Source organism: Panthera leo, chromosome A3 (genome assembly GCF_018350215.1).
Source record: "Panthera leo isolate Ple1 chromosome A3, P.leo_Ple1_pat1.1, whole genome shotgun sequence".
Lineage (NCBI taxonomy): Eukaryota > Metazoa > Chordata > Mammalia > Carnivora > Felidae > Panthera > Panthera leo.
Genome location: NC_056681.1, coordinates 63,750,788 through 63,777,231, shown reverse-complemented (window position 1 = coordinate 63,777,231; position 26,444 = coordinate 63,750,788). Strand labels below are relative to the sequence as shown.

General features: G+C 39.2%; 1 protein-coding gene across 2 annotated transcripts in view; it reads right to left on the bottom strand.

Annotated features, from left to right (window-relative positions):
• Positions 1-25,532, bottom strand: part of PPM1B (protein phosphatase, Mg2+/Mn2+ dependent 1B) — a 95,104-nt gene extending 69,572 nt beyond the window's left edge. Inside the window, exon 1 of one of the 2 annotated variants that reach the window (XM_042932151.1) lies at positions 25,089-25,532. The gene's annotated coding sequence lies outside the window, so the exon portion shown is untranslated. Of the gene's footprint in view, positions 1-3,631; positions 3,723-25,088 lie in introns of those variants that run through there. The other variant, XM_042932152.1, reaches the window with a different exon arrangement.
• Positions 25,533-26,444: the final 912 nt, after the last annotated feature.

Below are 26,444 nucleotides of genomic sequence, written 5' to 3'. Positions count from 1 at the left end.
CCTGGTCTAACACTTATAAATAAAAGATCAACTCATTTGAATTTATCTCCCTACTAAATTTTGAGAGTTCTTTAAAATTATTTTCAAAAGAAAAAAAAAAAAGCTTTAAAAAATGGGAACAAAGAGGAGAAAAGTTTCAAAAGTGCAGAGAAGACATAAGACTTATAGATTCAATTTTCCCAAAATCCAATGTATTAAGTTTCTCTAGACTATTATTAAATATATGTACACAAACAAAAGCCCTAGGGTAGCTTACTCTTCAGTGAAAAAAATTTTTAAGTAAGCTCTACACCCAATGTACACTCAAATTCATGACCCCCAAGTTCAAGAGTTAAATGCTCTACTGACTGAGCCAGCCAGGAGCTAGTGAAATGTTTTTATAATGAAAATAATCATTAATATTGACATATTAACCCACGTCAGGAAGGATTTTCTAGTTCAAGACAGATGGAACATAGCCCATTTATCTCTAGCCCCTCCCAATACACCATCAAAATGTTAGTAAAGTTATTTATTTTTAAGTATAAAACAAACAAAAACGAAAACTTAGGAAGGAGAAGAGGGAGGTGAGAGGCACAGCATCACTGGGTACAGATATCAAAAATCTATGGAAGGTGTAAAGCATATGGAAGCATGGTAACTAACTAATGAACAGAATGGAAGAATCTGCACTTTGGAATACGCAAGCAGCAAATGAGAACTGGGAACACGACTCCTAGCCAATTCAGAGCTCATACACAGCATGGTGTTTGCACACGGTAAAATGGGAGAGAACATGAAAATGGAAATGGGGGAACTACTGAAAGTTACAAAGAACCATTAACACCATTCCACCCCCAGTCCACATCCAGAAAGGCATGTGCCAGACCTTTAACCCCCAACAAAACCAGAAGTGTTCTTTTCTCAAGAAATTTAAAAGGAATTTTATATGCTTATTTATTTTTTTAATATTTACTTTTGAGAGAAGAGAGAGAGAGGAGAGAGAGTACGCACACACAAGCAGGAGAGGGGCAGAGAGAGAGAGAGGGAGACAAAGCGTCTGAAGCAGGCTCCAGGCTCTGAGACATTAGCCCAGAGAAAGACACAGGATTCGAACCCATGAACCATGAGATCATGACCTGAGACAAAACCGAGAGCTGGACTTTTAATCCACTGTGCCACCCAGGCACCTGCTACGTGCATATTTAAGAGGAAGCATGAACAGACAAGTCAAGGATAATCAACCATGTGAGGAAACTCAGCAGCACAAAAGGCAAACAGTTGGGATGATCTCATTATAAAGAGAATTTTAACAATGGAGAGATTTTTTTTTTTTTAATAAGAAATCAGAATCTTCAGAAATTCAAAAAAATGCTGTATCTTGTTTCCATGAAACAGGAACAGGGTGCTATGAAAATGGAACACAGGATGAGAAACAGCCCCTCACATTTAAATATATGGCTGCCCGTACCCCTCACCCCACCAAAAGAACAAAAGCAAAAACAAAAACCACACACCTCATTCAATGGTTTTTGGGAAGTTTAAACAACTCACAGCAACCTCCCAGACTATAACAAATACCAAAATAAGGAAAAAAGAAAAAAGAAAGAAAAAAAAAAAGGTGAACATCACAGAGGAGGTTCAATGTATTCCAGAAAGAAAATAAGAGAATAAATTATCAAAGGAATAAAGAAGAAAAACAATTTCTCAGAGCTGAGGACAGAAGTAATCAGATTCAAAGCCCACTGCTTGGGGAAGAAGTGGGGAAGGGGAGGGACCCATGTTCAAATAGACCACTGTGAACTTTCATATGACCAAAAATTAAGAGAATCTCTTAAAAGCTTTCAGGGACAATGTGGTGGTTCCCCAGAAAATAAAAATAAAACTACCAAATGATCCTGCAAATCCCACTTCTGGGCACATAACCAAAAAACTGAAGGCAAAGTATCAGATATTTACACACCCATATTCATAGCAGCTTAATTCACAATAGCTCAGAGGAGGAAGCAACCCAAGTGTCCGATGATGGATGAATGAATACACAAAATGTGGTATATACATACAATTAGTTATTCAGTTTTTAAAAGGCAATTTTTTAAATCATTATACTGTATATCTGAAACTAACATAACACTGTATGTTAACTATACTGGAATTAAAATTGGGGGGGAAGGAAGGATGGAAATTCTAACACTTGTTACAACATGGATGAACCGTGAGCATATTACGCTAAGCGAAATAAGGCAGTCACAAAAAGACAAATACTACATGCTTCCACTTATATGAGGTATCCAAACTAGTCAAATTCATACAAACAAAAAGTAGAATTGTGGTTACCAAGGGCTGAGGGGAGGGGATATAGAGGAGTTGGTATTGTTACAGGGATTGTTTTTGTGTTTTTTTTTTGTTTTTAAAGTTTATTTATTTTTGAGAGAGAGAGCATGCAAGCGAGCAGGGGAGGGGCAGAGACTGAGGGAGAAAGAACCCTAAACAGGCTCCACCCCAAGGCAGGGCTCGAACCCACACACCATGAGATCATGATCTGAGCAAAAACCAAGAGTCTGATGCTTAGCTGATGGAGCCACCCAGGTGCCCCCTAGTTTGTTTTATAAGATGAAAAAACTCTGGAGATCCACTGCACACGAATGTGAACATATCTTAATACTAGTATACATTTAAAACTGATGGTAAATTTTATGTGTTTTTTAAGCACAACTTTAAAAAATTATTTAAGCTTTTAGGTATGAAGCTGGAAAGTCATCTATACAAAAACAAGAGTCCAAATAACATGGGACTTGTTAGCAAAACTAGATGGCAGAAAACTCCTTTGAATTTCCATAGAAGAAAATCAAACTATGTCTAATTAAAAAAAAAAAAAAAAAAAAAAAATCATTGGAACGCCTGGCTGGCTTAGTCAATCAAGCATGTGATTCCTGGGGTCGTGAGGTTCAAGCCCCACAATGAGCGTAGAGCTTACTTAAAAAAGTAATAAATAAAAATTTTTTAATTTAAAAATTCATTAAATAGTTGTATAAATATTTTAGTTAAAGATAATGGAATTACCAGAAAAGCTCACAGATATCAAAAATTGTTCCTGTAGAAAAGTATTTATTTTCCTCATTATAAGCTTTCCATACATTTTACTTTAAACAGCACACACTTTGTTATTTTTTTTTAATGTTTATTTATTTATTTTGAGAGAGTGCATGCACAAGTGAGGAAGGGACAGAGAAGGGAAGAGAGAGAGAATCCCAAGCAGCACAGCACAAAGCCCAACTCAAGGTTTGATCTCACAAATCATGAGAGCATGATCTGAGCCGAGATCAAGAGTTGGATGCTTAACTGATTGAGCCATTCAGGCAACCCTGAGCACATACTTAGGGGAAAAAAAAAACCAAAAACAAAAACAAACAACTGGGCGTATATCACTTCCTTTTTTTCACTGTGATATATAAAAGTGTCTTTACTGAGCTTTATAGACTACTAATACATCACCAAAATAAAGTTAAATCAACGTTATTTTCTTATTGCCTTCCATTATTAAATATGAAGCATGTTTCTCTGAATTTAAAAAAGTCAATGGTCCATGTTGAGCATTTTTTCTTTAAAAACGAAAAAAAAACATTTAAGAAAAAATGGGGAGGGGTGGTACCTGGCTGCCCCAGTGGGTAGAAATGCAACTCTTGATCTCAGGGTCATAACTTCAAGCCCCACATGGGCCTACCTTAAAAAAAAGGCATGTGGCCTACCTTAAAAAAGAAAAAAAAAATTTTAAGTCAATTGTAAAGGTAGTAAAATGGCATTTAGAAATGAAGAAATCTAAGGCAAAGCAAATTTACAAGAAATATTCTTGCTGAAAACAAACAGTAATTATAGCATTCATAAGAACAGTACTGGTATGTTATGTTCAAACTAGCCAGAATACTAAAAATGTGTAATTCAATAGCGGGGGGGAAAAAATAAGCAGAAACAGGATACAATTTTATGTTGTGTACTATAGTCCTAGATCCCTGCTAACACCCTGGACTTTTAAACAGTTTGAGGTTAAGAATCGCTTACCTTTCTGAGTCAGATGATCCAGGTTTCACAAGTTTGAAAAATTCTCAGCTTTCATCTCTTATTATAATGTATTTCCTCAATGCGCTCTATTCTATGTATTTGAAGTTAAAGCAAGGTCTCTAGAGCCAAACTACCTGGATGTGCATTTACCTCCTATATGCTAGGTGATCTTGTCAAGTTATTTAACCTTTTCTGTGCCTCAGTTTCTATAAAATGTGAGAAATAAAACCTACCCTAAGAGAGCTGTGAGAATTTAAAAAGCTAATACAGGTGAAATGCTTAGAACAGTGCCTCTTTCTACTTTCACATTTTAACTGAGGTCATATATTCTCCTAAGGATTATCAAGAAATGTTTCTACAATGTAGCCAAGTATTCTTCACTACCAACCTGTTGCTAGACACAATGCCTAGATTAACAGCTTTTACGAGTATAATATGTTGGTAAAATTAATGATAGCCTGGGGCACCTGGCTGGCTCAGTTAGTAGAGCATGCAACTCTTGATCTCGGGATTGTAAATTTGAGACTCATGTTGGGTGTAAAAAAGGTTAAAAAAAACTTTAAAATAGAAAAATAAAGAGTAAAATTAGTGATCGCAGTAATAAAGTCCGTAACCAGCTCCCGCTCTAAATGATGATGCTTGGAAGTCACACGGTACCAATACCAAACCAGAGCCTTACGGAGAGTATCCTTCACAAATATCTGCTTCAAATCCTAAACACTAGTCTCCGCTTCCCTGGGAAGCAAAGGAAGAATACTTTTTCCCCCTTCACTAAATTCACAGAAACAGAACATTTGGCTCTCATCCTCCTTTCCAAAAGTTCTCTCTTCTTCCAAATCAACCCTGAATTGTAGTGTTAGTGGCATTTGCTTAAGATTTCTGAAAAAATAACAGGTATGGAAAGTTCGAAAGGGTCTGAATAAATGCTAAACTGATACTTTCAACATTTTTTTATTACAGCTGGATAACTAGGCATTTACCACATCCAGCTCCAGTAACAGAGATGTAACTGATGGGAATATAAATTAATCTGGCTCCAAAACTAGTGTTTCATTTGGAATTTACACGTGCGGTGCTCCCAGGTCTTTCCAACTAATTCTTTTTCTGTTGTTGTTAATTTTTTTTAATGAGAGAAAGACAGTCACAGAGCGTGAGGGGGAGGGGCAGAGAAAGTGGGAGACACAGAATCTGAAACAGGCTCCAGGCTCTGTGCTGTCAGCACAGAGCCCAATGTGGGGTTCAAACTCACTAACTGTGAGATCATGACCTGATCCGAAGTCAGACGCTTAAGAGACTGAGCGCCACCCAGGCGTCCCATCGTTCCAACTAATTCTAATATTTGCTTGCCTTCCAAAAAACAAACAAACAACAAAAAACCCCAAAGGTTGGAAACTATAGCTCTAGATTAGATTATACTATGAAAACAAATCAATTAAGTTGCAGATTTTGTGAACTTATAAGTAAGGTTCGCCAGATGTGACAATAATTTAGATCTTGTTCTAATTCAAAAGCATAGCTAAAATTCCAACTTTGGGACAATAGTACCATTTGTTAATCCCTCCCCTAGTCCCTCAATAAGGAACAGGTAGGTCATAAAATGGAAATAACTTTTGTTGACCATGGCCTTTTGCTTTAGCTGCTATTTTAATGAGAGAAAAACCTGTCACTGTTTGGATATGTATAGTATGTGTTAAAAATTAGACTACCTGCATATCTGAACTACAAATAACATGCATTCAGGTTATATATACACGTACAGGTTATATATATACATCGTCAACTCTGACAGAAATGCCATAAGCCAAGAACAGTGATCTTGAAGAAATTCAGGAAAATATCTGCCACAGATTTTACACCCAGCAAAACGAATTGCAAGTATAGAAGAGTGTATGCAAACTCATAAACATGCAAGAACTCGGGGAATATTGTTTCCATGAGGCCTTCCAGAGGAACCTGACTTGAGACAATGCTAGAAGGATGTCAGGAGTGAAGAGGAGCACAAGAGGAAGAGAAAGGATCTCCTAAGGGCAAAAGACAGACTGCTGGATGATGACCTTGGGAATGGCAGAAACCTCATTTTCAATAGCCATCACTGCCATTAGCTCAGATCCGTGAAGCACTGCCTGACATCAAGGGCTGTAAAAGCTAGAAATGCCACATTCTTTGGTACTCAAGATCCATTTAGCGTGGGCTACAGAATCCGCAGAAAACCAAGTTATGCCCTCTTTTAAATCACCACTCTTCCCCTCAAGACTTCTTTTTTCACATTAAAAAAAAAATGGTATGGGCTTTACCACAAAATAGACTTGAATCAAATGCCAGCTCAACCGCTTACTGTATGACCCTGACCTAATTATTTAATTTTTAAAGCCGTGATATATTCGTCTAAAAGACAGCAGTATTAAAAGCACCTATGTCACAGAGTTGTAGTAAATGAATGAGATAGTGCAGGTTAACTGTAGGTCAGTGCTGGGCATAAAGTAAGTGCTTAAAAATGTTAGCTATCATTATCATTATAAACCATAAATCAAACTTAGTCTACCATAACCAACCTAGTGCATAAATGAAATCAGACGTAGTCAAACAGCAAAATAAAGTTATAGTTTACCTCTCAGATCAACTATCCATACATAAATCGACAGAGAAGAAAATACCTGGTGTTTAGAGAATGACTATCCTGTGGATAACATTTTGAACTCAAGTTTTTCCAACCAGGCTCAACTGTATTTAAACATCCTTTAAAGGCTTTTTCATTACTGAAATCCTTTCAATGACTTCTGAAACCAGCAAACCAGATGGGGTGGGGAGAAACTTAGTTAACTGGATATTACCCAAATGTTTTAGTTAATTATATATATGTTTACTTGCATCTCAAACGTAGCAAAAATCACTGCGTTAATCTCAGTTGCGTTCTCTTACATATACACTCCCTGTCAGACACATCAAGGAGTTTCCACCAATGTTAGACAGCTTTACTGTCAAAATGGTCAATTCACTATAAAAATGTCAGAACACAGTCCAATCAACAAAGTTCCATTCTGCCATCCAACTCCTTCCCGCTGCTAAAGACTCCTGGCTGTTTTTACGTGTAATAAGATGCACCTATTCTATGTGCACAGTTTGAGGAGTTAAATATAGATACTTGGGTAATCACAACCACAATAAAGATACAGAACATTTCTATCACTTCAGAAAGTTCCTTCACGCCCCTTTGAAACCAATCTCCCCATCACTTCCAGACTTAGCCATTAACGAGCTGTCCATAGAATAGTTTTGCCTTTCCAGAATTTCATGTACATGTAACATATAGTATGTGCCCTTTTCTGTCTGGCTTCTTTCACTTAGCATAACGTCTCCAAGATCCATCCACATTGTGTTTATGATCAGTTTGTTCCTCCTCACTACTTCCATGGCTTTTAAAAACTTTGGGTCCTAACAGATTTGGAAGAAGACTGAGAGGCAAGGACTAAAGAAAGTAAGTAGTTTAGGCCAATATAAAGCTGGTTATCACCAGCTACCTGCATGTGTCCATTAAAAGCTTAATATTTTGGGGTACTTGGGTAGCTAAGTAAGTTAAGCGTCCCACTCTTGATCTCTGCTCAGGTCATGATCTCAAGGTTCATGAGTTTGAGCCCCGCATCAGGCTTCTGACAGCGCAGAGCCTGCTTGGGATTCTGTCCCTCCCTCTCTCTCTGCCCCTCCCCACTCCAAGTAAATTAATAAACATTAAAAAAAAAAAAGCTTAATATTTTAAGACAAAAGAATTATTTTCCCTTGACCCTAATAGTAAATTTTTTAGCTAATGTTGCTGAAATCAGAAGGAGTTCATGTCCTATCTTTATTTGACTACGTGGATGATGAAACAAATGTAGTTTGAACTTTGTCATGATTTTGTGCTTGTTTTACTACAAGATTGACTTAAAACATACTGACAAGAATTCACACCTTTTTAACATCTGCAAAGCAGCCCAGAACTAAAATAATTGCTTTTCCTAATCCCAATAGTTTTTCTTTAAAAAAATTTTTTTTACTGTTTATTTATTTTTGAGACAGAGGGACAGAGCACAGGTAGGGGAAGAACAGAGAGAGAGAGGGAGACACAGAATCTGAAGCAGGCTCCAGGCTCCAAGCTGTCAGCACAGAGCCCAATGTGGGGCTCGAACCCACAAACCGTGAGGTCATGACCTGAGCTGAAGTCAGATGCTTAAACTGACTGAGCCACCCAGGTGCCCCCTAATCCCAATAGTTTTTCAATGGGCAATGACAATAAAATAACTTCAGGGCTACATGATTTACTTCTAGCTGTCCTCTGTCCTCTCTTCACTCCCAAATAAATGGCTCCAGATTACAAAAACCAAATTAAGAACAAAATCAGACAGCAAAAGTTTCAGGAGGCTTTCAGAGTGAATTTTATTTGTAGGTTTCATTATCTTTAGTGCTATGATTATGAGTAGTGACACAACATGACTCTACTGCATCGTTACGGTCCTAACACCCACAAAAGTGAATTTACTTCACCCTGAAGCATGGTCATAGTATGACCAACATATATAGAATATTTCATATTCAGAATGTTTCTCATGATATAATATGTAACTATATCATTACAAAAAGCACCACTACTCCTGGCAAAACAACTCACACACTGAGGTCTTTTTGGTAGAATTAGCTATTTCTTGATAGAATTAGCTAATTCATCAGTCTGGTCCTAAAAAGTAGGCTTCTCAAGATAAGGTATTTTGTTGCACTTCACACTATTGATAACACCTCCCCTTTCCTGAAATTCTTTCCACTTCTGCAGACTTTTAAAACACAACATTCATGGGGCGCCTGGGTGGTTCAGTCGGTTGGGCGGCCGACTTCGGCTCAGGTCATGATCTCGCGGTCCGTGAGTTCGAGTCCCGTGTCGGGCTCTGTGCTGACAGCTCAGAGCCTGGAGCCTGTTTCAGATTCTGTGTCTCCCTCTCTCTGACCCTCCCCTGTTCATGCTCTCTCTCTGTCTCAAAAATAAATAAATGTTAAAAAAACAAAAACAAAAAACACAACATTCACAATCATTCATGCCCCTGCTTTTTCCTCCAGCCTCCAACTTTCAACAGGGAAGTGGGTCCCCCAAATAGTAATTAGCCTTCAACCCAAAATATAGTATCTCCCCTTTGACCCAATCTCATTGCTTCAGCTACCACTTTTTAATATATACATATTTTTTTAATTTTTAGAGAGAGAGAGAGCGGTTGTGAGCAGGGCAGAGGGAGAGAGAGAACCCCAAGTAGGCTCCAGCTCAATGAAGAGCTGGACTCAAGGTTCCATCCCACGACCCAGGGATCATGACCGAATCAAGAGTCAGGTACTCAACCAACTGAGCCACCCAGATGCCCTTCATATATATATATATTTTTTAAGTAGTATCTACACCCAACATGGGGCTCGAACATACAACCCTAAGATCAAGAGTCACATGCTCTACCAACTAAGCCAGCCAGGTGCCTCTCAGCTATCACTTCTATATTGACTTCTCAGATTTTTATTCATTAAGCTTGGCTGCTTTATTCATTAAGCTTGGCTGCTTTATTCATTAAGCTTGGCTACATATCTCTTCAAACAGAACATAACCAAAATCTTCACCTGTGCACCAAACCACCTTCATATGCCAATCTATTTGTATTCACTGCCCATTAATCTCCCTATTCAAACTCCTTCTTCTGGTAACTCAGGCTAGAAACTATAAATCTTTTATATAAATCCACTCAGAGATACACCAAATCATTATGTTCCATCAAATCTCTCCCTTTAAGTGTCTCTCTTATCCTCCACCCTAATCCTGAACATCATCGCCTATTGTCTGGATTATCTAACTGCCTCCTAGTTGGCCCCCCTCACTTCACTCTCCCCTTCCTTCAATCGACCCTACAGATTACCACCAGCCTCATTTCCCTAAAACATACTTTAGCTATCCCAAAAAGATTTAATGGCCTTCCACTCCCCAAGTGACACTGAGTACAAAATATCCAGTCTGGAACCTCCCTCTATAACCTGCCCCGCCTAGGCCTTACATGGGCCAGGAACATCATTCTCATTCCCACCGAAGTAGTCCTATCTCCTTTCAGTGAACTAACCAAATCATTCAAGGTGCCTAAGAAATAACACCTCCTCTTTTATTGCTTTTACTTTCCGAGTCAACCAACATTTCCAGGAATGGCTAATTCCACCACGATGAGTAAATTTCTCCTCAAGGGCTTTGCTCACACATGGAAGCTTAAGTTCCTACTTAGCCTGTTACTGTGTACTTGGCCAGCCTGTTAGGAAATCTCATTATCACTGCCACCACAATGCACCAGAACCTCCACACACTCATGCACTTCTTCCTGAGGAATCTGTCCATTTTAGAAATGAGCTATATTTCTGTCACTGTCCCCAATGCCTGTGTAAACTCTCCGACAACAGAGCCATTTCAATGGTGATTTCCAGCAATTCTACTTTCAGTGTTTCACATTTAAAGCACCCAGTCAATCACACCCACTTACTGCAGACAGAAGGTACACTAATGAATTTATCACTTGGTTTGTTTCCAGAGGCTCCGCATTAAGCATCCCCAACTCCCACATCAGTCTAGCCCTATAAGCCCTTTTTGAGAACATCTTTGGCTCTAGACCAGAATCCATTCAGCTTAGCTCTTCCTACAGGTCTCTGAGCTTAGAGTTAAGGAAAGGAGCAAACTGAGCAAACGGAGGAATGTATAGAGGAAAAGAAATATACACACGGATGCTGGGTGGCTCTGTTGGTTGAGCCTCTAACTCTTAATTTCGGCTGAGGTCACGATCTCAGGGTGGTGGGATCAAGCCCCGCATCAGGCTCTGTGCTGAGCGTGGAGCCTGCTTGGGATTCTCTTTCTCTCTCCTTCAGCCCCTCTCCCCACCTCACGTGTGCACTCTCTATAAAATTTTTAAAAATGCACAAAAATTTTTTAAAAACATACACAAAGTATTGTTTACCTTAAGTATAAAGCAATCAACCTATCCCCCACCCCCATATTACCATTCAAGTACTACCCTTCCAAGCATCTACTTCAATCCAAGCATTTTGGGAATTATTTTAAAACTGCCTTGAGGTTAAAACAGGATTTGGGGGATTTTAGAGATTTTAGTTTTAAGCAATCTCTACACCCAACATGGGGCTTGAACCCACCACCCTAAGATCAAGAGCCACGCCACTGCCTGAGCCAGTCAGGCACCACTAAAATGTCTGTGTCATTTTACAGACCCGCCATCTAATTAATCCCTAAAAACTCTTAAATACAATTAAGAAAAACAGCAGCATTCTAATTTAAAAGGAAGTCTGTATTTATGCCTACAAGATTTTGTCATTAAAAAAAAACAAAAAAACAAGAAAAACATGGGAGTGCCTAGCTGGCTCAGTTGGCAGAGCGTGAGACTCTTGATCTCAGGGTTGTAAGTTCCAGCCCCACACTGCGTAGAGATTATTTAAAAATAAAATCTTGGGTTCCGGGGCGGCTCGGTCGGTTAAGTGTCGGACTCCTGGTTTCTGCTCAGGTCATGTCCCGTGCCAGGCTCTACACTGATGGCACAGCACTTGCTTGGGATTCTCTTCTGTCCTCTTTCTTTGTCCCTTCCCACTTGCACTCTTTCTCTCTCAAAATGAACAAACTTCAAAAAAATAAAATAAAATCTTAAAAGAAAAGGGGCAAATGGTAACAGCAAATACATGGAGAAATTCAAATGGCCACTATACATATGAGAATGTTCACCCACACTAGTAAGAGGAAAACATAAAATTAAAGTCACGAAACAGTGTTTCTCTCATTAAATTGAAGGAAAAAAAATTCTCAATACCAAGTGCAGACAAGAACATAGAACTCTGCTGTGATACAGCAGCTAGTAGCCACATGTGGCTAATCCAAACTGAGATATGCTATTAAGTACAAAATACATACCATATTTCAAAGATTTAATAAAAGAGAATGTAAAAGAATCTCATTAATTTGTACTGTTTACTTACTGATATGGTATTTTTAATATACTAGATAAAATATAATTACCTTCACCTGCTCCTTTTTGTTAAAGTGGCTACTAGAAAATGTTAAGTTCCATGTATGGCCAATATTGTATTTACACAGGGCACCACCTGCACCATTGATATAGGGCAACAGAAACTTCTGTATCCCACTGATGGGAGCTTAAGTTGCTACGGCCACTTTGGAGTTAATTGTGGAAATACCTAAGTAGGTTGTACAATGAGAAAAGCCTACAATTCAGCAATTACACCCCTAAGTATAGGCTCTAGAGAAACCCTCACACATATGTATCAAAAGACATGTAAACTGCATTTTAGCAACATTGTTTACACTTACAAAAATAATCCAAATGTCCATCCAAAGAGATTACACAAATGTGTTTTAACTGTCTAATAGAATACTATATAATACATATGCAATACTATTAAAAAGAGAGGAAGAGAGCAACAAGGAAAAACCCTGCAAACATGCTGAGTGAAAAAAGCAAATTGTATAAAAAAGCATTCCATATACAATCAGGCACAAAAACTCCAAAATCTCTTAAAACAACAGTAGATGCTATTTAGACATAGATCCACACATGGAGATCATATATGTGAGGGTAGGCAGGCACAAAATTCAGGACAGTGGGAAAGAAAGGATGGAATCTGTGAAGGTAACAGAAGGGCTTCAAGTATGGTGGAATGTCCTATATCCTAAACTAAGCTGAGTAGCGGTTACTTTGGCGTTCATTATTCTTTATAACTCTTTTTATACCTGATAGATTTCTGTGTGTTTAACATATGATTGTACAGGCCATGTACAACACCATACTTTATGGATTTGGAGACACAAGCAGAAATTTCACAAGTCTCCCCATGTTAAAAGCAGTTATACCTTGAACAACATCAGGATGCAACAAAAGCTACATACAATTATATGAACACCAAATACATAAACACCACTTTTATACCACTACTACCAATACGATGAGAAAAAGGGGACAATATATACATACTACATCAGGGATGAGCAAAACTTTTCTTTGTAGAACCATAAAATAAGTATTTGGGGCTCTGCAGAGCCATATGGTTTCTGTCACAACTATTCAACCTGCCACAGCTGTGGGAAAGCAGCTATAGACAATACGTAAAAAATAAGCATGCTGTGTTCCAATAAAACTTTATTTACAAAAACAGGCAGGAGAAAAAATTTGGCCAACGAGCCATAGCTGGGTGACTCCTGTCTAGATACATCTTTTTGTTTTGTTTTTTTTAAATATTTATTTTTGAGAGAGAGAGGGAGAGACACAGTGTGAGTGGGGCAGGAGCAGAGACAGAGGGAGACAGAATCCAAAGTATGCTCCAGGCTCTGAGCTGTCAGCGCAGAGCCTGACGTGAGGCTCAAACTCACAAACTATGAGATCATGACCTGAGCCGAAGTTGGACACTTAACCAACTGAGCCACCCAGGTGCCCCATTAATGTTTATTTATTTGAGACAGAGAGAAAGAGAGTCAGAGTGCAAGTGGGGAAGGGGCAGGCAGAGAGAGAAAGAGAGAGAGAGAGAGAGAGAGAGAGAGAGAGAGAGACAGAGAGACAGAGAGACAGGGAATCCGAAGCAGGCTCCAGGCTCTGAGCAGTCAGCACAAGAGCCCGACTCTGGGCTGGAACCCAGACAATGAGACCATGACCTGAACTGAAGTCAGATGCTTAACCAACTGAGCCACCCAGGCACCCCTAGATCCATCTATTAAAAAAAAATCATGGGGCACCTGGCTTAGTCAGTAGAGCATGCAACTCCTGGTCTTGGAGCTGTGGGTTCAAGCCCCACAATGGGTGGAGAGATTACTTAAAATCTTAAAAGAAAAAAAAAAGAGAGAGAAATCAGTAAATCCATTAAGTAAAATTCTAAAGAAGAAATGGATTTACATGGTAACAAAATATGCCAAGATATACCGGATAATCACAAAAGGGAAAATGTTACTTGTCCATGGGGCTAGCTAGTAATCACCAACTTCACCTGTGATCAAAGTTAGCACCACTCAGTGTGACAATCAGGCACTTTGTGCCTTCTGATGTGAAGGATGAAGCCACATCACCTATGAAGCATCCTGGCCAAAATGTTTAACCTGAATTTAACTCAGTCTTTAGCTCTAATTTAAGAGTTTACAGAAGACAAAGGAGTAAGTTTTAAACAAGACCTCAAAGAATCAGACAAATTCTGAATACAGGACATTTTACAAGATAATCAGTCTCTTCAAAAAGACAGTCACTTAAAAAAAAAAAAAAAAAAAAAAGATGGTCACTTTTTAAGTAGGTGCTTAAATTTAAAAGAGAATTGAGACACAACAGCAAATGCAGCACAATAATGCATGATGTTTCACTGGATCTTGGTATGGAAGGGAAATACTATATAAGTCATTTCTGACCCAGCTGGGGACATCTGCATAAGGACGGGGATTAGATGACTTCTGGAGATTAGACAACCGCGTTATATATCATGATGACAATATTGTAGGTAGGAAGAAAACGACATTTGGGGAGTAGATTCATACTTAAGTATTGGGTGAAGTAACGTGGTATCTACAATTTATTTTGAAATGTTCAGCAAAGATTATATAAAGCAAACATGGTAAAAATATAAATACTGTTGAATTTAAGTAGTGGGTATAGAGGTACTCAATGTACCATGACAATGTTCTGTAGGATTAAAAATGTTCATAAACTAATACGGCATTAGATGTAACTATGCTTCTACGAAAAAATTTTTCATAGAAAGGCAAAAATGCATTGTGATTGTTAGTTTATTAAATTGCATTCATCAATCTCCTCTACAAATACTAGTTTTAAGTCTCCCCCAGAGTTCTCAAGGTTATGTATCAAATTTGACCCAAAAGAAACTCTCCTAAAGTTCATGACCTTGATGTTTTTTCAAGCACCTGCTTTCTAAAAGCAGAACAAGACAATTACAAGATACTCTATACTGCCATTTGATTTTCATACATTCTAAAAAGGTTCTAAATATATAACATATACCTCTAATTTCTTTATGACATTTTTACTTATTACCTTGTATAATTAATCACATACGTTTTACTCCTTTCCTCACTCCCCCAAACAGCAGATTCAAATTATCTTTGTTCTCCAAAGTGCCTAATGCTAGCAGAAGTATTTATTTAGTAAATAAAAATTGAACAGCAAGAGATTTGTGTTCATACCTTTAACAAGTTAAGCATTCAGTCCTTGAGAAGGAATGCTAACCTCTCTCCTCTCTTCCTACTCCCTAGTCTACTCTCATTACAAGATACTGTTTCTATGAAAAACTTTACTCGGCAAGTATTTACAGACACAATATAGATACATGGACAGAGCAGCATACAAAACTAACACAGTTGTTGCCCTTACGTAGCTAACAAACTCTAACAGAAAATGAGAATCTTACAATAGAACTCTGGATTTTAGAATCAAAAGGACCTCAAGATATCATATGGTCCAGCCTTCTGCCTTAACTCAGGTAAAAATATTATACTGCATATTAAAACTACTAAATCCTAGAAAGACTAAGTAACTCGAGAAGTCACAGAACCATTGATAGTTTCTATGGGTGGGGCACCTGGGTGCAGTGGGTTAAGCATCTGACTCCATTTCGGCTCAGGTCATGATGTCATGGTTCATGAGTTAGAGCCCCGAATCTAGCTCTCTGCTGTCAGCAGGAACCCATTTGTGACCCTCTGTCTTTCTGTCTCTCTCTCTCTCTGCCCCTTGCCCACACTCTCCCTCTCTCTCTCAAAAATAAACAAACATTAAGAAAAACAGTTTCTATGGGAACCTCAAACTGTGTCTTCTGCCTAGGTTAGGTACTCTTTCAACCTATCATGTACTAATAGTAACAGTAGTCATAGTAACGACGACAGTAACAGAAGGCACTCCAATGGCAGTGATTACGTGTGCCAGGCTCTATAGGAATAGCTTTACATGGACTGTCTCAAGCTAACAATTTTATAAGATATATTACCATTCTGGGACACCTGGCTGGCTCAGCGTGCGAGTCTTGATCTCAGGGTTGTTTGTTCAAGCTCCACATTGGGTGTAGAGATTACTTAAAATCTTAAATAATACAAGATTTTAAAAATTATATATATATATATATATATATATATATATATATATATATAATCATTCATTTTACAAATGAGAAAACTGAGGTTTAGAAACATTAAGTAACTTGCTTTAAGTTATCCATCTACAGAGTGGTGGGACAGGAATACAAATCCAAGTAGTCCGACTTCAGTGTCCATGTTCCCAATCATCCTCCTTTTGGAGCTTTTTCCAGAAGCATAATCTGCTCCAAGTATAAAGCTTCTTACATCTAATAAACACTTACAAACATACACAAGTAAACTGTGCTAAGCATTCTGCAGCATTAACTAAATGCATAAAGTAGCAAAAATTCAGAAATATGTATCTAAATGTGTTGAGATGTCTCATGCACATTTGTGGACAAGTAATTCTCACCTAGATCTGTGGGTATAGAATAGTTTTCATTCACATGTGACTAAGAAGGATTTTATGATTATCAAGGCATTACTCTGAAATAATAAAGTTAAGGCCTAAAAAAACAAAATGAAAAAAATAAAAAAAACACGGTCTCCTAATGTCATCACCATTTGGCCAACTCCTCTGAGCATTTTTCAACTGATACACTCCTGAAGCCACTGCTATACAGCATCTCCCAAACTGTATTAGCCATAATATCATCTGACAATCCATTAAATATCACACTTATCTTTTGCTGGATTGGTTTCAGTCCTTGTGAAAACGCAGTATCAATGTTATTCCAGCTAGCTCTCTAAAATTAACTATGCATCTCTTCTCCTTTCTATTCAAAATACACCTTATGCTTGACTCCATAATTTGCCCAGGCAATATATGCCTGAACAAAAACAAAAGACCCGCCTATAAGAATTCCACTGTAGGGTGATCATAAAGTCTGAAAAGAGATATTATTTTAACATTCTGTACTGTAACATCAATTAGCCATTTATTATGTACGCATCTGTGTTTCCAGACCTGGTGGCCACCCTGTACTTAAATAAAAATCAAGCACAGACAGAGGCAGAAAAAAAGCAACACAAAACAAAAGCACAAGAGAAGAGAAAATAACCTGAACCTAAAACACAAACATATCACTGAGAAAAAGACTCAAGATCCAGGATAAGAGCAATAATGCAATCTAAATCATCACTAATCCTTCCAAACCCCTAAGTCCCTTACAAACTAGTTAGATTGCACAAAACAAAAACAAAGAAATGGAGAGTATAACCGCAAACTATTCTATGTATTAAGCCAAAAGTTATCATTTCACTTCCACATTTTACTTCAAAAGACTCCAGAACAGATGACGAGAAAGAAATTAAACTCCACTTCCTCACACTTTGGACCTACAACCATCAAAGTTTTAATAAAATTCTGTACCATATAAATGAAACCAGTTACAAGAGATAATTTAGACATCAAGTAAGGCTTTGTCTTGTTTTTTAATCTAAACTATGGGCACATATTTCCAAATATTGAACAGCTCAGTGAACCTGCTCTGACAGCACTGAATTTAATACATTCAAAGAGTTCAAATTCTTCTGCACATCAGCATTTTGATAAAAGTGATATAGTTACCAAAATACATTAACAGTGAAACTAGTAATTTGAGGGCTTAATTTGGGTGCTATAAATGAAGTCTCTTAGGTCTTGAATGGAACCAGTGCTCATTTTTATATTCAGGCCCTGAAATAAACACAAGTTGATTTGCTTTAAAATAAAATTTAAAAAAATCTCAACTCACTGCAGCAAGCAAGATCACATGAGAGTCTGGCTCAATGCCTCACAAATGAAAGCAAAAGACCATTATGTATGAAAATAAAAACAAAGATCAAAGATCTCTCGTGCTTATCCTAAGTGTGCAATGGTTGTGTAAACTCAGGAAGAGACATCTTTACCAAACTGGATCATCACTAGGAAAGGTACATAACAGAAAGTAGAAAAATAAGCACCTGATTCATATCTAAGTGCAGTAAGATATCCTCATGCAGAAATTTACAATGCAGGAAAAACAATGGCACAACTTCAAGTTATACAGCACAGGTCTAGAATTAAGGGAAGCAGTAACAAATATACAGACCAATTTTAGCGCAATCAACTAAGAGACAGATTGGCTCCATCAGTTATCTTCAAAAGAACTGTCAAATAACCAGAAAAGAGAAGTAGCAGTCACAAATCAGTGACAGGAGCGCCCGGGGGGGGGGGGGGGGGGGGGGGTGCTCAGTCAGTCCAACTACTGAAGTCATAACCTCAGTTTGTGAGTTTGAGCCCCACGTCTGGCTCCGCACTGACAGCGTGGAGCCTGCTTGGGATTCTCTCTCTTTGCCCCTCCCCCATTCTCCTTCTTCCTCTCAAAATGAATAGACTTAAAAAAAAAAAATGCATCACTGACAATACTTCCAGACACTATAAAGGCCAATCACTCACCTTTCAAATATACTCACAAAAGAACACAAGAAAGAGCAACAGGGTCTTTTCTAAACACAAATGACAACGTATGTTGTATAGGTACATAGCAAGTTACTGAAACCAATCTTGTTAACAAGTCCTACTCACCCTGTTCCTATTATCCTACCTTCTCCCATTTTCCTGTCTAGGAACTTATCTATCTATCCAAGGCTGGCCAGTAAAAGTAAACACCTGAAGGCCCCAGCTTCTGGTGGGATCTCTCTTCGACCTTTGGCTCACCTTTTAAAATCTTTGGTACAATATCTCCCCCTTTCTACTTCCTCTTTCCATGTATCAGTTTATGTCTAGTTATAGAAAAACTCTTCTTCCCTCCTTTTTTTCTTCCCTCTCTTTTGTTAATAATAGTAAAGCTCTATAAGGGCACCTAACTCAGCCAATGGAGAATGAGACTCTTGGTCTTGGGTCATGAGTTTAAGCCCCACACTCGGTGTAGAGCTTACTTTAAAAAAAAAAAAAAAAAAGTAAAGTTCTCATCAGAGCTTCTAAAGTGTAGCATAGAAAACCATACATCCCAAATTTTCCACTCGTAATTTCGGCCATCCACAAAGGGAGTACAGTTGAAACATAAACTGAGGAAGTGTGTGTGCCATCAGAATGTAAAATTCATGAGGGCAGGGATTTTGTCAGCCAGGAATGGTGCTTTGCATATCAGAAGGCACTCAGGGAATGCCAGAATAATGTTTGGGGGTGGGGTGGCCACAGACTAAAAACTATTAAACTACATGGAATTCTTTACTTCTCAGTGGGTTGGTAGCCTAAAGTAATGGGAAGCTGCTCATATCTCAACTTGATCTCCCATACATTCTATCATTCACAGTTGCTTTGAGTTCACAATTTCCTCTTTGTAAGGGACTAAGAAGAGCCACCTGTATTTAATAGATAACACCCTTCATTAACTCAGACTTGAGTGCTTTAATGAGAAGAGGGGGAAAAGAAAAATTCTTTGCCAAGATAAGTTAAATACCCATGAGCAATATGGACACTCCTAGATTCTCCTAGTTGTAAGAACATCTATTAACTACCCTTTTTCAATGTTAAGAGTGTACTTATACATACCTACATCAAGAAAATTAAATGCAATTAGACTTAAGAATCAGTGACATTACTCTCAAGCTTTAAAGTGCTTTGAAATCCTTTCGAATTTCACAAATTACTCTATTTATCCTTTGTTAAACCTGCTTTTCAGGTTTGCACTATCACACAAAACCTATTCATTTAGTTTTTTTCTTCTATTACACATTTGATTATACCTGATAACATAACCACATCTTAAAAACAGAAATAGTTTTCCACGAAGGAAAGAAAAGGTTTTTCATGTATCTATCATACAAATGCACTTATCATCCACCCGTAATTTGAAGCGGGGGACGGTCTATATAGACGAAAAGCACAATACTAGACACAGGTTTAACCTGCCTGTACCACTGCCAATAATTGGTCCCATCTCTAAAAGTAAGACAAGTTCCTTAACCTTCAGTAGAAGTCTTCCAATGTTCATCTCTCTCCTCTAAACATCAGACCATGTATTTAATAGTCTTTTGTTCAAAGGGATGTAAAACAAATTTTTCAATAAGGGTAATGTTTCCAAACTTTAAGGTCTTTAGATTTCAGAAAGAAATCAACTTAAAGCCAATAAATGTAATATTGATATTTCAACATACTCCCAAAAAAGCACTTTTGAGTCCATTTTTAGTAAGTTAATATTAAACTATTTAGTAAATGAGGGGTGCCTGGCTGGCTCAGTCAGTACAGCATTGTGACCCTTGATCTCAGGGTCAGGAGTTCAAGCCCCATGTTGGGCGTGGCGCCCACTTAAAAAGAATAACTTAAAAAAAAAAAAACCACAATTTAGTAAATGAAAAAAAGCTTTCAATTTGTAAACTGTGCTTTAAATGTTAACAAACCATGTTAAATTTGTCTAAATAGATTAACAAGTTAAAATCCCACAACTGATTGTTAAACTACTGGGTTCTTGAACTTAATTATTAAAAGGGTATCATTATAAAAGGTGTATGTTATGCCAAGAAATAATAAGATATTGTAGATGTGGCCACAAGTTAGCTGCAGTTAAAAAAGAGAAATATTTACTTGAGAACTCCTCTGTGTCATGACCTACCATAATTCAGAGCAAAATGTTTAGGTCTCTGTTATTTAACATTAAATTTCAAGGGAGAAATAAAACACCCTGAAGTTTGAATGAAAACTAAAAAGAAGAAGAAGAAGAAGAAGAAGAAGAAGAAGAAGAAGAAGAAGAAGAAGAAGGAGCTACCTTATGCTATTTGTTTCTAAGGTTGTTAGATGATGCTAAAAACGAAATCTCATGATCTTTATAAAATCTGAAAATTAAACTACAGTATATAGAATACACTTCTGGAAAACTTCTTTACATCAAGAATTTAGTAAAAACTTCTTTTTATCATTAACATTGATTCAACTACCTGATCAAATCACTCGAGTTAGTCTAAAAGGTGATTTTCTTTGGGGGGAAGGAGAAGATATAGCTTAAACACTGAAAAGTGTAATTCAGGTCAAATCTACACAAAGAGGCTAAACCACATTAGAGATGTTTCTTTTGAGGGGCGCCTGGCTGGCTCAGTCAGAGCATTCGACTTTTTTTTTTTTTTTTAAGTTTATTTATTTATTTTGAGAGGCAGAGAGAGAGCACACACATGTGCGAAGAGGGTACGGGCAGAGAGGGAGGGAAGGAAGGAAGGAAGGAAGGAAGGAAGGAAGGAAGGAGAGGGAGAGAGAAAGGGAGACACAGGGAGAGGGAGGGAGAGGGAGGGAGGGAGAGGGTGGGAGAGGGTGGGAGAGGGTGGGAGAGGGTGGGAGAGGGAGGGAGAGGGAGGGAGAGGGAGGGAGAGGGAGGGAGAGACAGGGAGGGAGGGAGAGAGAGAGAGAGAGAGAAACCCAAGCAAGCCAGCTGTCAGCACAGAGCCAGAGATGGGGCTCAAACACACGAATAGGGAAATCATGACCTGAGCAGAAATCAAAAGTATGATGCTTAACGGACTGAGCCACTCAGGTGCCCCTGGAGCATTTGACTCTTGACCTCAGGATCTTGAGTTTGAGCCCCACACTGGGCGTAGAGATTACTTAAAAAAACAAAACTTTAAAAAAGTTAAGAAAAAAAGAAATGCTTCTTTTGAAAAAAGATTCCAAAATGGCCAATCAGAGATATTAGCATACTTAGTCTAAAAGATCAAAAGTTATTTTCTTTTAAATCAATATTTTGGTATAAACAAGTATCAACAAACACAAATAAACAAAGATTATGAAGTACCTTTTCTTCACCTATACTTGTTAGATCAGTATGACAGTTTATACAAAAACTACAAAAACCAGTATTCTCCAAATCCACCCTATTTCCCTTCCCTGTTTGGTCTGAGTACAGGATAGTGAGATGGAAAGTAGTCGGGTTACATTTCCAGGGTTTACCTAGTTTCTGAGAATTTTATCTCATATCCCCAATTAATCAGTCCTTTTAATCCACAACTCTACTGATATGATATATAAAATATATTCTACAGTAAAACTTTAAAGCTGCTAATATATTATTTCATTTTGACCCACATTCTGAAATTAGTTCATTAAGAAAAAAAAAAATAAAAAGAATCAAGTACAATGTGGGGGAGAGGGGAATGGATATCCAGAAATAACCATATTCTCCAACATTCTCTTCCTGCTAACCATAATTTTATATGTTATGCTAAGTATCACTTGAATAAATTTTGCTATTTGAATTCTGGAATTTAAAATAAGTTTATTCTAACTCTGACACTGTCAGTTGTTTCCCAACTCATTTTTGTTTAAAATCAGTGAACTGTGAAAGGCATATTTCACAGAAAAAGTAAAATACCATGTTATATTTTAATAAGTTAATTTTACTCACTTTATTAATTTATGAAAGACCACTATAGAGTTAGAATTATACTTCCTTACTCTCTATTGTAGGTAGTATCACAAAATTCTTGAAAATAGTTACATGTAATATACAAATATTCATACAATGTAGATAATGCGTGTAACTAACACCAATGAGAGTGGGGGGAAAATTCACTCTCAGTGTCATGTGCGCTAAAAGAAATGTTTACCAACCCATTTACAAGGGCATATTTACAATTGTTCCACCATTGGCTCAATTTTTAATGAATCACCACAATCCCTAAGCGACACTATGGCAAATTCTACTCTTCAACGAGTATCACGAGACAGTCTATCAGCATCAAATTTTAATTCAAAAGACTTCGTAAAAAATGTACATTATAGGAAAACAAACTTTCAACATGAACTACTTTTTCTGACCCTTGTCAACTTGTGAATTAGTTTTTCTTAGAAGCACAGCTAGGTAGACATACCATTCCTTCAGATGATGTAATTTGTAGAGATTTGGTAATTACGATATGTTAACAACTAACATAAAATAATATTTATTGCCGTGACTATCAAACTTTAAAAGCTTTCACCTATTCCTGGAGTCTTCGCAGAAATCAGACACCTGGTATGAGAAAACAGGTGTTGAGAGCTCTGCTGGTCACTTCTAAGAGATTAATGCAACATGTACAAATTCCACAGATTATATACAAAAACTGAGGAAATCTTAACCAAGGGGTACAAAAGATCACATAAAAACACAACTCCATGCTGACAATGCAACATGGAGAGCCACTGCAGAAACTGTGATAAAACTTTATGAGAGCAAAAATAAATGAAGAGGGGAAAACACACAACCATCATTTAAAGAAGACACTGACAGAAGCAAAGAAGCACAGTAAAAAATCAGGATTATCCCGGCGGGGGGGGGGGGGGGGGGGGGGGGGGAATCTGTTGACAAAACAAAACAAAAACAAAAACCCAACCTGTTCTAAATACTAAATTTTAGAAGTGGAATTGAAACAACACATTGCCCATTCAGGAGGCCTACAAAAATATTTCTTTAAAAAAGTTATCACCTTAATAGTGTAACTTCAACCGTATTTTTTTAAAGCCTGTACACTTGGAAAAGATTATCATAATAATTAGAATAACTTGTCTCTATTTAGAAATGCTGTTTAAAAGCAGGCCAATGATAGGAACTCTGCTATTGCACAACAGAGAAAGTAAATGAAATAATGTCCATTAACATTCAGTGTTGATGGCATGTTGCTCAATCTCCCAGAACATAGGGACTTACAGTATCTGCCCTCTACAATTTACCACTTCTACGTCCGTGCAGTAGCTCAAATAAAATGAGTTCCTGTGTTAATCCCACAATAAACCTCAGTAATTCTCACATCACAGTTGTAAAGGTTTGTTAACAAAAAGAATGTTTTTCCCAAAATAGCTACATATCACTAAGACTACTCAAATTCCTAAATAATCCTTTTACAAGTCTCCTGCCAACTTTATTTTGATACATTAAACATGTGGAGCCTATTTTAAAAGGTCTTTAACTGTGACTTCATGAAAACAGCTTCCTAGTTGTTCATCTAATGTCTTCTTTTTAAAGTTTCCACGTTGTTTTTAAGCCGACTTGAATACTTATGAATCTGGGCCGACTATCAAATGCTTAAGAAGCAGTTTTGCCAAGTAAGATGGGCAAATGTTCTAGATCTGCTAAATCGGACAATAAAGGTCAGGCAACTTAAAAAACGAAATAACTTATTTCCAACATTCACTGAGCCCCTCTTTTTTAAATTACCTTGGTGTTATTCTCACATTTAACGTTTATGAATACAACCTACTTTTGAAAGGACATTAGACCCGATTAAATTATTTAAAAAAAACTGATCTTCCATATAAAGCCGGTTAGTCTACTCTTAATGGGCCTCTGGAAGATTTGGGGTACTGATGGCAGAAGTTTCATTTAAAAACTTTTTTGTGGAAAAGAATGACATCCGAAAAGGACTGCTGGTGAAGGCAGGGAAGAAGAGCCCGGAGTCACCAAGAAGAGAAAGAAGCGATTTAGAGCTACTAAGAAGGAGGTGGTGAGAGGCAGAGAAAGAAGAACGAGAAAGAAGATTTAACAAGGAAGTGAAGTGGAGCGCAGAGTGGGGCAAAAGCTGATGAGGAAACAAATGTAAAAGGTAGGGTTTTCAAATAGGCATGATCCAGGAAGGGATGAGTTAAAGCCTGGAGTAGCCCTAGCCCCAGTGCTTTGGTGTGAAAGAGACGCTCGCTGTCTGAAGCAGAAAACAGGGGGAAAGCAGTTCACTTCCAGGCGTTGGAGCAAAGTAAAATTCCCTGCCCCGAGCCTCTCCCAGCCTCGGCCGAGCGCGGAGGCGGCGGCTGGGGAAGGGGCCTACCCAGGAGCCAGGCTCCGCGTTCTGCTCCCCCAGACTCCACGGCAGGAAGAAAAAAAAAAAAAAAAAAAGGGGGCGAGGATTAGACAGGTAGGGCCCACGACCGCAGCCCGGCGGCACGCCGAAAACGGTCCGGGGCCTCGGCGGTGCCCGCGAGCCGTTTCCCCTGCGGCGGGGCGCGGAGCGGCCTTACCTGGGGCGAGGGAGGGAAGCGAGGTCTAGGGCGTCCGTTCTCGCCCGCCGCAGAGAACCCTGCTGCACTCAACCCAGGCTTCCGACTGAGGCGCGACCCTGCCTCAGCCGCCGCTTCCCCGTCGGGGTCTCGGCCACCGCCTCCGCCGCCTCCGGGGCTGTTTACACCGTCGGGCCCCGCACGCCGCCGCCGCCGCCGCTGCCGCCTTCTCTCCACCCTAGCGCCGTTGCCGATTCGGCCGCCGCCACCTCCTCCGCCGCAGCCTCGTCTCTCTGGAGCATCTTCCAGCCACCGAACCCTGAGAAGCAGAGAGTCCAGCCGCGCCGGCAGGAAACTCCCCCGCAACTGCTAGGGGGACCAGGCGGTCAGAACACCGGCGGCTTTTCCGCCATTGAGCAGCAGCCGCTCGGCTCCTTCTGCAACCCCCTCCCCGCACCCTCTCCTCCCCGCCCCTCGGGCAGCCCCGCCCCCAGATCCCACCCATTGGGACGGCGCGGCCTCTGGCTGCACCCGGTTGGCTGGGCTTCCCGTCAATCAGCGTCCCCCTCCCACTTCGGCTGCCCCGTACCTCGGTACTCAGTTTTCCCCGCCCACAATGCCCCGCCTCTCAGTTCCTAATTTCCCATTGGGCACCAGTGACCACCTTCAATTGGCAAGGTCAACTATCCATCAAACACCGCCCACTGAGTGAGACCCAACCCTTCATTACCATTTACTTTATTCAGCCCCGCCTCTGGACGTCAGGAACCAACCCACCCTACCAGCCATAAGTAGAGATCGCCATCAATCAAATAACGCCCACCTGCACTCCGCCTCGCAAAGCCCGAACCCTAACGATTCTCTTTTGTTATTGGTCCAAAGGGTGACCCGAACCCTCAATCATTGGCTTTCGCTGAGTGTCCGTCACTAAACCAATTTCCAAGTCCGTCACACTGGCTTTTTTTAAATGAACGCGCAAAAGGCGGGGAAGTATTCGAAAAGCGATTGGCTAGTCTTCGAAAACGGTCAAATCCAGACAGTGTGTGCGGATCCTTCCCGTTCTACGAGAATCATGCCCCTTTATTTCTAACCTCTAAGCCTTGCGCAAAACAAGCGCCATAAAGGAGCCAACGCGCTTGTGCAGTTATAGGTGTGGAAGCCTAGTCCCACCCGGAATTGCAGGGGGTTGGCTGCCGATTGGCTAACAAAGTCCTGTTAGGCCCTCATTGGAGAATATAAACGCCTCTCTTTGGCGTAGAGACGGAAGGGATGGCGCGGGCGAGGATCAGAAGCGGTCCGGGGAGAGGCGGTTGTTTTGCTTCAGCCAGCGGGAGGGGCATACGCGGGAGAGAGAAGCTCAGAACGCTGGGCTCTGGG